The sequence below is a fragment of the Mus caroli genome, chromosome 1 (genome assembly GCF_900094665.2).
Source record: "Mus caroli chromosome 1, CAROLI_EIJ_v1.1, whole genome shotgun sequence".
Taxonomy (NCBI): Eukaryota; Metazoa; Chordata; class Mammalia; order Rodentia; family Muridae; genus Mus; species Mus caroli.
Window position 1 is genome coordinate 104,262,996 of NC_034570.1, and position 12,928 is coordinate 104,275,923.

Sequence of the window (12,928 nt, forward strand, 5' to 3'; positions counted from 1 at the left end):
TTCTGCACCTGAGATTCTCTCTTCCATCTCTTGTATTCTTTTGCTGATGCTCGCATCTATGTTACTAGATTTCTTTCCTAGGGTTTCTATCTCCAGCGTTGCCTCACTTTGGGTTTTCTTTATTGTGTCTACTTCCCTTCTTAGTTCTAGTATGGTTTTGTTCATTTCCATCACCTGTTTTGGATGTGTTTTCCTGTTTTTCTTTAAGGACTTCTACCTGTTTGGTTGTGCTTTCCTGTTTTTCTTTAAGGACTTGTAACTCCTTAGCAGTGCTCTCCTGTATTTCTTTAAGTGAGTTATCAAAGTTCTTCTTGATGGCCTCTACCATCATCATGAGATATGCTTTTAAATCTGGGTCTAGATTTTCAGTTGTGTTGGGGTGCCCAGGACTAGGTGGGGTGGGAGTGCTGCGTTCTAATGATGGTGAGTGGTCTTGATTTCTGTTAGTAGGATTTTTAGGTTTGCCTTTCACCATCTGGTAATCTCTGAAGCTAGATGTTACAGTTGTCTCTGGTTAGAGCTTGTTCCTCAGGTGACTTTGTTAACCTCTATTAGCAGACCTGGGAGGCTAGCTCTCTCCTTAGTTTCAGTTGTCAGAGTATTCTCTGCAGGCAAGCTCTCTTCTTCCAGGGAAGGTGCCCAGATATCTGGTGTTCGAACCTGCCTCCTGGCAGAAGTTGTGTTCCATTTACCAGAGGTCTTAGGATCCGGTTGGGAATCCTGTGTGGGTCCTTGTGGGTGTCCAGAGACTCTGCTTGCAAGGCACCGCAGTGCTGGAGTGGACCGGAAGGCTTGGTACTAATAATTTTTACTTAATTTTATAAATTATAGTGATACAAAATATACTTATATAACAAGATAAAATTGTAAATTTACGATAGTAATGTGATAGTCACTGACTAGGTGATCTTGGTTTTACATGACTTTTAGACAAAATTTCCATTCATAGTGATATAAAATAGAAATATAACAGTAGTATAAAACAGAAATATTATGAAACATTATAAAGCTTACTGACCCAATATTCATAAACTTAATTCCCAGATTCAAAAATTATTTAATTAGTTTTTAATGAAATTCATTATTATGTTTGTTGTCATAAAATGTAGTTAATATATTTTAACATTTAACTATATTATTGCCTTAGCTAGGAACACCATGTCATTTTAATGTAATATGGCCATTATATTTATACTATACTAAATTTTTTATACTTTACAATAAAATTATGGTGGAAATATGTCATTACACTTCTGTTTATATGTATACAATGTGATGTTCCAAGAATGAGTTTAATGTAAACTGCAAATTTTGAGAAACAATGATAAATGTATGTTGGGTTATCAACTATGATAGTTTAACACTTTTGTAGGATTGTTCAGGGTTCATATTGACAAAGAGCTGTTGATATATAAAAAATTTCATACATTTTGGTGTATGTTACCCTGTCTAAATCTATTTTACTGGTAATGTATTTAAAATCCAGGAATAAGGTTCAAAAAAAGACAGGTGGCTTACTAGTTTCAAGTATCTAGGTTTGATTTTCAGTACCCACAGAACAGCTCACCATCATTGATAACTCTAATTCCATGGAATTTATCTTTAACTTCTGTCCCTCGACAGATCCAGTTCTACAAGGTAGGCACTCATATGCATGCATGGACTCACACACATACAGTAAAATAATTTTAAAAAAATATTTCAGGAATGAGTTTTTGAGAAATTTCTGGGTTTTTTAATTAATTATTTTATTTGTTTACATTTCAAATGGTATCCCCCTTCCCGGTTACACCTCCACAACACCCCCATTCCACATCCTGAAAATACAGCTCATGACTTGTTAGTACTTTTCCATATTATTTGATATTCACTTCTCACATCTTAACTCTGACTTCTTTGTAAATAAATAGATATGAAAACATATCAAAAGTCTTTACTTAAAGCAGTTTAAACCAGAGAGACATATTTTACAGAGAACAATTAAAATGATCTGCTAAGTCAATTGAATTATGTATGGAGAATAGCATAATACTTCCACCATTTGTTGCTCTAATTGTTTTGCTTTAATGAAGTTCTGCTCTGGGTATTTATAGTAGCAGTTATTAGCAATTTTCATTTATCAACTACCTTATTACATTTGAAAATGAACTTGGAATTGAACAGGTGAACAAGTTAACTTTGACAATAAACCCATTGCCCGATAGAATTTGCTTAATGAACATGATGCAATAAAAGTTTAATTATTGTGAACCACTTATAGTAAATATTACTCCAAAGCACAGATCAATTCAAGAGAGTAGCTTCAAATGAGAAAGAAAGGGGTGAGTGAGAGCAAGCATTGCGTTATTTCTAATATTTGAAGACAGATTTTCATTTATTTTCCTGCATTCTTCAATTGTCTTTGGTTCTGTCTGAAAAGAATGATTTGCCATATGCCTTTAAAGTATAATGTGGGAAACAAGTTTGCTAATCAAAAATTATCTAACAGTCACAATATCTGAATGTTCATGCTAATTATAATTAATGTAATATATACTACCATGTCCTGGACTTGTGTTTATTAACAACAATAGTTTTCAGTTTCCCTATTGACAACACAACAGTGACAGCATTTTTATGTCATAAAATTCATTACAAAGTAAACACAATAAATATTTTATTATATTGTTGAAATACTAAATTCAAATATCTCATTTAATCTCTAATGATACTGGGAAAAGAATTGTTAGGATGATTGTTATGAGATTTGTTAGTTAATGGATTTAAGATTTTTCTACATAACTCACTATCAAAGAGGGATAAGATATAAAAGTACAAATTAAAAATGGAGGGTGCAACACTAGAATTTTTCGTTATAGGTCATAAAACATTTCTCTTTGTTGCATAGATGGAGCATGAAATTGATAACATCAAGCTAACAAGAAGTAACTCTGAAACCAGATATCAGGAGTGCAAGATACTAAAATTTAAGTATTCATCAATGTAATTTATCCATATCTTTTACTCTTTTCCAGGAACACAGAATCCACATGACCTTAGTTAGGATGCAGTGTAAGGTTTATGGAATGTTCTTGATAAATCTACAATCTGGGAGAGGAGAGTACTTGAAGATAGAAGTGTTTTATTTTTGGTAAAATTACACACACACACACACACACAAAAAAAACATTCATTGCTCTCTCTATTCTCACTGTCAGGCCTCAACTGCGTATGCTGCTTCTGCAATGAACTCCCTATCTCATCTTACAGAATAACTTCACCTGTCATAAAATGTAGTTAATATATTTTTAACATTTAACTATATTATTGCATTATCTAGGAACACCATGACATTTTAATGTAACATAACCATTATATTTATACTATACTAAATTTTTTATACTTCACAATAAAATTATGGTGGAAATATGTCATTACACCTCTGTTTAGATGTCTACAATGTGATGTTCCAAGAATGAGTTTAATGTAAACTCTAAATTTTGAGTAACAATGATAAATGTATGTTGGGTTATCAACTATGATAGTTTAACACTTTTGTAGAATTGTTCAGGGTTCATGTTGACAAAGAACTTTTGATATATATAAAATACTCATACATTCATACATTCATTCTTTCTTTTCATTTTTCTCAATGTACAAGTATGGAAACAAATACTTTTTTTTTTTTTTTTTTTTTTTTTTTTTTTTTNTTTGTAGACCAGGCTGGCCTCGAACTCAGAAATCTGCCTGCCTCTGCCTCCCGAGTGCTGGGATTAAAGGCGTGCGCCACCACGCCCGGCTACAAATACTTTTCTTATTTTGCCTGATATTTAAATACTTATATTGGAAGAATTTTACATTAGTATGACCTTTAATATGTTGTACACATAGATGTGTGTGCAAATACATTAAATCTATCATACTACAGCTTATTGAAGTATTTGTAGATATATACAGTGACTACTATTTCATTTGTAAATGGCATCAATTAAGACATTTAAGCACTAATATTAAAACAAAGTGTGAATCTTTATGAAAGACTTTAAAAATATGACAAATTTATTTCATGGTATTTACTTTTCAATTTTAGTTGATACAATTAGATTCCCTTAAAAAATCATTAGCAGTTCTGTGTTTAATAAACATTTCTGAAGAGTAGTATATGTAGGATACCTTTCTATCAAGTTTCAGTTAGCTCCAAAACTCTGTTTCAGTTAAAACTCCCAAGCTACAATACAATGCCATAGCGTTGACTCCCTGCTTCATGATATTTATGGAAAGAAGGTATTTCTGAAGACACTATGCATCTTAGTAAAAGGACATAGATAAATCACACTGGAAAACTGGAACCACCTTTCCTTTTTTCTAGTGTTTGTGGGGTCAGAAAGTGTTATGCAGGATTATAGGGGGAAATATGCATCAATAGCCTTACTGGCATTTGGAATCTGGATGCTACAATAGCACTGTCAGACAAAGATATGTTGAATGATATTAGCATGACCATTTTAGAGGTAGTTTGGTTGCATTTTATGCATACTAAACTGCAAGAAATACATGCTTGGTACTGTAAACATTCTCAAAAGCCAGTGGTAAAGTAGTCATATACACTGGTAGGGAATTTACTCCTACTGTTTTGCTAAGTGGACATGCTGTCAAACTTTATACTATATATTTATACCTATAGAGTAATGCTAGTCTCACCTGGGATGGAGAAGCTCTTTTTCGGTCTGTGATACTGAATTCAGAGAAACCATTTGACCAAAGTGGAAGAAAAAGTGATAGTAACTAAGAAGTATATCAGCATCATACCCTCTATAGTAGAAGAAACATCATTGAAGAAGGGTGAGAAGGAGTTCTGTGAAAAGTTCCCATCTAAATATGGCATGATTGTTGCAGTTATGAACACACAGCATTTCTGGATACCTGCACAAGACCAGAACAAAACTGGATCATGTACAATTACATCTCTGATGGAGGGAAATGCTCATAAGCCTCTACGTTTTTCTAAGTAGAAATCTAAAGACAACAGTTCCTGGAAGAATGGATACTATCAGTGGTGTAGCTATTATCCCAGCTAATAACTCACTACCCAAGTTAATACATGCAAGTCTAGTTAAACTCAGTGTGGTATAGGAAAAAGAGACATACTCAGTAAAAGAGAAATTTGTTGGAAAGAAGAAGTAAAGATGGAAAAAAGATGATGAAAAGAAATGGCAATGGGGTTGAAAGTGACAAAAGTATATAAGATAGAAACATAACATTTTAAAAACAAATAAAAAGGTAACAATACATTTTTCTTTCACTAGACCTTTGAAGAAATTATGTGGAAATTTATTCTGTCTTATTATGAATGGAGATGTTCTTGATTTTGTTGTTTTTATAGCTTTCTCTGTGGACTTTCAAAGACTTTAAACACTGTCCTTAGAGTGAGATCTGCTCATTCCGAGATGTTTTAACAGTTTGTATTTGGATCAGCCTTGTGCTGCTCCTTTGCATTCATAATCAGAAAAAATTCTTTTCTTTTCCCATTATTTGATAATTTACAACTGTTTTTGTTTACATCCCTGTTTACTACATGTGCAGGTGAATATTGTCATGCTTCATCCTTTGGTTTGGGAAGGTCTTCAGTTATGGAAAAGGTGAATTTTAAGTTAATCTGACATTGTATCTCTAATAGTATTTGTCCAATATGAGTCAGTTTTCCCTAAGCAAGAATAAATAAGTGTTATTCCTTACTCTCTAAATTACTCCGTTCTCTCCAAATTTAAGAAGTTTCATGCTTTCCCTTATAAAATAGAATCAATTCTTCTAGAGCAAGAAGAATTCAAGTGAGATGTCTGCTTTTTCACAGTAGTGTGCCCATTATACAACCTTTTTATGACCAGTCTATGATCATTCACTAATTTCTACTTCTGCATTTTTGCTGATCTTTATGCTCCTGGCTACCCGCACACAGTTTTTTCAAACATTTAATGAAACTGAAAGTGGAGAAGACTTGTTTAGTTCACAAGATTCAATAACCCCTTGCTTTTCTCCTGTAAATCCTTGCTCTCCATATTTCTCCTTGAAGGTAGCAGTTCCTAACATTTGATTGGTCTGGTTCCCTTGATACTTCAGCTTTCTAAGTACACTAACAAAGTAATTAAAAAATGGTTATCTTTGGGAACAATCAAGATAAATACAAAATTTCACTGCTTTTAGAGGAAATAAAGTATACCACCTTCTCTAGTAATGCTTACTGTATAAAAAAAGATAAGAATTCAATATTATAATGAGTGCTTTAATTTTACTTGGTTGGTATTTGTAACTGTGGTACAAAAGATCATATATTTGTGATAAATATTAAGTGTTCCTGCTTCTAGTACTTCTTGGACAAAAAGAAGGTCAATTTGGAGCTTGAATGAATATTTAAAAAGAAAAACAATGTTAAAAATATCAGGTAAATTTAAGAGGCAAAAGGATATGTAAGCAATATACAGTACAAAAAAAGCAAAGGGACAGAACTTGTTGTCGGAGGTTCATAAGAGAATACCTTATTTCCAATTGAAATCCAAAGAATTTCTGAAAGCATTGAAAAGGGCCACCTGACTGATAGAATATGTGAGATATTGGCCATCAGATGGGTAATGTAATAACATTTGAGTGAGATGTCTAGAGACACAAGGTCAGGGGTGTGGTATGTAAAGGAGACGTCTGGATCAATATAAGCTTCTCATTTATTTCCCAATTTAATATAATGTATTACCTGAGATAATGAATAGTTTTGTCCATGTAATATTGTCTAAGTGAAATTTCGAGGAAAATTATATTTGGTTGGCACAAAGTTAGAATCAAATACAAGTTTTCCCTAAGGGTAGGTTGCACATCATACCCAATACATTGATGAGGCCATGGGTTCAATCCCCAGCACTTGTTAAAAAGATGTGGAGGGAAAAAGGATTAAAGAATAAACCCCAATAAATTAACTAGAAAGTAAATTTGTGGTAGAGAAGAATTTCAAGATATGAGAAAATGAGTGTACATGGAAGAATAAAGACATTTTGCGTTTATTCCAATTGAATCAAACAAAATTTATAAATACAAAGTTACATAAATAAATTAAACAAAAGTCCCATTTTAAAACTCACAGACCATGTTAAGGTTAACAAGAATGAAGGCTTTTGTGTAGATACTTCAATCCCACTTAGAAGGGGGAACAAAATAATCATTGGAGGAAGAGGGAAGGAGGGAACTTCTAGAATGTCCCAGACAACAGGGATGTGCAAGAATCCCAGGACCCAATGGGATGACATTTGCTGAAATGCCTAACAGAGGGGAGATGGAACCTAAAGAGAGACCACCTCCAGTACATAGGCATGGCACACATTTGAAGCATGGGGCCACACATCTTCAAAGTATTTGGCCCAGAATTGTTCCTGTCTAAATGAAATCAAAGGACAAAAAAATGGAGCAGAGCCTGAAGAAAAGGTCATCCAGAGACTGTCCCAACTTGGGATTTATGCCAGCCACAGGCACCAAATTCTGACACTATTACTGATGCCATGGTGTGCTTGCAGACAGGAGCCTAGAGTGGCTGTCCTATGAAAGGCTCTACCAGCAACTGACTGATAAAGATACAAATGCTTACAGCTGACCATTGGACTGAGGTCCAGGACCCCTAAGGAAAAGTTAGGGGAAAAACTGAAGGAGAAGAAGGGGATTGCAATCCCATAGGAAGAACACTATCAACTAACAAGGACACCTCAGAGCTCCCTGAGACTAAGACACCAACTAAAGATCATACATGGGCTGGTCTGTGGCCCCTGCTCCATATGTAGCAGAAGGCTGCCTTGTCATGCCTCAGTGGAAAAGGATGTGCTTAATGCTGTAGTCAGTTGATGCCCCTAGGGAAAGGGACTGTTAGAAGGGTGACATGAGAGTGGGTGGGTGGGTGAACACCCTCTCGAAAGCAAAGCAGGGAGAAGATGGGTTGAAGAACTCATAGAGGGGGAACCAGTGAGGATCACAACATTTGGAATGTAAATAAAATAAAATAATAATAAAATAACTAGAAATTTCTTAATAGAATTTGGACAGATAGTTGTCTTTGTTTAAGTATGAAAATGTGATATGACTTGTGTCTGCAAGTATAATTTTCATAGAAAATAAAAGTATTAAAATATTTTGGCCAATTAGTAGTACATTTATGCCTAATTCTAGTTCATAGTGAATGGCCATATGCACATACCCATACATATATATGAAGATATTTCATATGGAAATCTACACACATATACGTAACAAAGAAACTGAAATAGATTATGTGTCAGTCATAAGGCAAAGAGTCAACACAGAATGATTGGAAGCACAGTGGAGTTTCCTTTGGTACTTTCTTATAAGTAAACTTGGATCATTGAAGCATCCATTAGAATAAGGACAGAGAGTAATTGTTGTCAGTTTAAGCTTTTTATATTATCAGTTCTGATGATTCAAATTAAAAATATTTTACATATATGAGTATCACACATTAGCTTTTATTGTCAAGTGAAATATTTATGAAATTACTATTTAATCTAACATGTCACTCAGAATCTTTTGAAGCGTAGTCTATTCTTTTCTGAATAATGAATTTCTGAATACTTTGAAAATTAATTTACATTCTCAACTGCATACTAAAATGTGACATTGCCCTTGGATCCTATGTTGTGTCTAAACACGCTCTACACTTCTGAACATGATCTCATAGAAACTACTATTTCATAATCTCATTCATATTATTACAATATGGATGTTAGCATTTTGTCTAATCTCGACCCCACAGTTACCTGGCAACATCCAGGCATGCTCCACCCCACAGTTACCTGGCAAAAGCCCACTTTTTTAGCCTGACACACTATAAAAGGACCTGCTTCCCCCTTCCTCCCTTTACTGTTCTCTTGCTTCTCTCTTGCTCTTGCTCTCCCCTCCCCATTCTCCCCCTTTCTCTCCACATTCTCATGGCCGACCTCTATTTACAGATTCTCTATCTTTTTCTGCCTTTCTCTACCTCTACTACTCTTTTAACTCCTCTCCCATTTCTGAATAAACTCTTTTCTATAATATACCATTGCATGGCTAGTCCCTCAGGGGAAAGGAATGCCTTGGCATAGGCCTACTGAGACATCCCTTCCCCATGCCTCATCACACATCCATAGGACATATCTCCCTCTCCTTATCTTTTTATAAACATATCAATGGGTGGTTAATAAAATTGAGTTTTATCATTAGATTTTGCTTTCAAATTATATTAATACACAGAATAATTTTACCCAAAGAAACCACTGGCTCTGCCTTGGAAACATATGAGTGGAGAGGAAAATAACACTTATAGTACATTTATTTTCCCATGCCAAGATGTTATTTCCATAGTTACTTACACTATACAAGAAATACTTAAAGCTAAATACAATTATAAAATATAAGTAGACGCAAAAAGTATCCAACTAATATAATGCAATAACTTACTTAAAAGTACACAATAATTGCTTAAAGATTCCTTAATATAAAATCCCACAACTGGACAATATGCAGAAAATGAGAGGATTTTGAGCCCTGAGTTCTAAATGGCAAGTATTCATCTAAGACTTCAAGGCTCTATTCAGAATGGGAAATGTGCCAGGTAGTGGTGGTTCATGCCTTTAATCCCAGCAATTCTGAGGCAGAGGCAGGCAGATATCTAAGTTTGAGGCCAGCTTGGTCTACAGAGTGAGTTCCAGGACAGCCAGGGCTTCACAGAGGAAAAACCCTGTCTCAAAAAAGGAAGAAAGAAAGAAAGAAAGAAAGAAAGAAAGAAAGAAAGAAAGAAAGAAAGAAAGAAAGAAAGAAGAAAGAGGTAAATGTATTCAATGTATTCAGAATGGGAAGCAGACAGATTTTAAAAGCCAGGAATGATGAATGACTCCGAAAAAGCAGTGTTTTCCATACACAACAGGACTGACGCACATATTACATCACAGAAACTATGGCAGCATGTTGTATCTCTATGGTTCCAGTTGGAGGAAGTTCTAGCACATATAAGAGAAAGTAGACATAAGGCTTCCTTCTACCTTCAACCAAGACACTATCTGCAACTGACACCTACTAGAAAAGAAAAAGAATCAGATTTTTGTCAGTTAGTTTTTTTCCAGTGGAGTATCACTGGGAGTATTAAAGTATTAACCACACCTTAGGGCAGTCCTTGATCCCATAACTTGCTGGTTAATCAAAGATGAACTCTATAATATTTTGGAGACTTTTTGTTTCAATTTGCTTTGCTTGGCTATTTGTTGTTATTGTTTTTTTAATTTCTTTTCTCTTTTTCTTTTCTTTTCTTTTTTGTCTTATAGGTCTATTGCTTATATATTTTGAGATTTATTGTGTTTTCTGGTTCTTTCTTGTTTTGTTTTTATTTTTATTCATTTATTTATTTTTAAAATTAGGAAACAAACATAAAGTGGGTGGGTATGGAGATGGGAAAAATGGGAAAATTGGGGAAGTAGAAAACATGATCAAATAAATGTAATAATTTCACTAAAATATATTGGTATTGTATAACCAGTATTTACTATAACCAGTAACTACATCATTTCAATATTTTCTGTGCTTACTAGTTTGCAGTGGAATATGTTAATTTTTGTGACATTTCTGTAGTTAGCATTTATCATACTTTAAGAAATGTGGACAGTAATTTTTAATTATTGTTAAGTTTGAAGGTTTACTCTGTTGTTCCGTTTCTTAAAATTGAACTAACATTGGATAGTAAATGTTCAACTATTTTCTGTCCACTAAGTTAAACATGAATCTTTAAAGTTATTCTAAGTCAGTAGAAGATGGACAACTGAAAAGTAACCTCTCGCTGGGATATGGCTCAGAGTGCTTTGCCCGTACCCCCCTATCATTTTTCTGTCCCATTTGGATTAAGAACTTAGTTCTCTATGGCTTCTAGTAAAAGCTAGGTGTACTCTGTAATTCAAATCAACTGTAGTACTTTTTGCTCCATTGATTAACTATTCTGATGGAGAGGAGATATTCAGTATCTCATATGGATCCCTGTCATTCCATAGGTCTGTCCTGTAGGAAGGAGTATACCAGATAAACTTAGTAGCTCTCCTGTTGAGGCTACCAACTGTGTACACCAGGGCATTCCAAAATCCCTCTTGGGGTAGGGTACCACATTAGGAAGTAACACTGATACATTTCCCCAAAGTAACTCCCTAGTTTTTGTTGTTGTTTTTTAAGAAACACACATACTAGTTTATTTATCTTCCAAGCAGCTCATCTGTCTCTAAGTAAACATAAACAAAATACTTGAAAAAATATAGCAGCAGAGAAAAAAGTGCAAGTAAGCATCTTGGGAACATTTTACAGGGTTAAGTTACCTATTTTCTATCCATGTTTTGGAAATAATAATTATATGTTTCATGTACTAAAGTATCTTTTTCTTTAAGTCTGCTAATTAGCTGAACACTGAACTGAGTAACATTCTTAAAACTTGTTTCAGTCATACCTTGGATAGTTATGTGTAAAATGTGAAGCTTGGAAACATAAAGGACATTTGTGACTCTAGTTTTGTGATGTGATTCCAGATGTGACCTTTACCTTCTTTTTTTTTGTTTTTTGTTTGTTTGTTTGTTTTGTTTTGTTTTGTTTTTTAATACTTTTATTAGGTATTTTCCTCATTTACATTTCCAATGCTAACCCAAAAGTCCCCCATACCCTCCCACCTATTCCCCTACCTGCTCACTACCACTTTTTGGCCCTGGCGTTCCACTGTACTGGGGCATGTAAAGTTTACAAGTCCAATGGGCCTCTCTTTCCANTGATGGCCGACTAGGCCATCTTTTGATACATATGCAGCTAGAGTCAAGAGCTCCAGGGTACTGGTTAGTTCATAATGTTGTTCTACCTATAGGGTTGCAGATCCCTTTAGCTCCTTGGGTACGTTCTCTATTAGGGGCCCTGTGTTCCATCCAAGAGCTGACTGTGAGCATCCACTTCTGTATTTGCTAGGCCCTGGCATAGTCTCACAAGAGACAGCTATATCTGGGTTCTTTCAGCAAAATCTTGCTAGTATATGTAATGGTGTCAGCATTTGGAAGCTGATTATGGGATGGAACCCTGGATATGGCAGGCTCTAGATGGTCCATCCTTTTGACACAGCTCCAAACTTTCTCTCTGTAACTCCTTCCATGGGTGTTTTGCTCCCAATTCTAAGAAGGGGCAAAGTGTCCACACTTTGGTCTTAATTCTTCTTGAGTTTCATGCGTTTAGCAAATTGTATCTTATATCTTGGGTATGCTAAGTTTCAAGGATAATATCCACTGATCAGTGAGTACATATTGTGTGAGTTCCTTTGTGATTGAATCACTCAGGATGATACCCTCCAGGTCCATCCATTTGCCTAGGAATTTCATAAATTCATTCTTTTTAAGAGCTGAGTAGTACTCCATTGTGTAAATGTACCACATTTTCTGTATCTATTCCTCTCTTGAGGGACATCTGGGTTCTTTCCAGTTTCTGGCTATGATAAATAAGGCTGCTATGAACATAGTGGAATATGTGTCCTTCTTACCGGTTGGAACATCGTTTGGATATATGCCCAGGAGAGGTATTGCAGGATCCTCCAGTAATACTATATCCAGTTTTCTGAGGAACCGCCAGACTGATTTCCAGAGTGGTTGTACAAGGTTGCAATCCCACCATCAATGGAGGAATGTTCCTCTTTCTCCACATCCTTGCCAGCATCTGCTGTCACCTGAATTTTTCATCTTAGCCATTCTGATTGGTGTGAGGTAGAATCTCAGGGTTGTTTTGATTTAGATTTATGTGATGATTAAGGATGTTGAACATTTTTTCAGGTGCTTCTCAGCCATTTGGTATTCCTCAGGTGAGAATTCTTTGTTTAACTCTGAGCCCCATTTTTAATGGGGTTATTTGATTTTCTGGAGTCCAC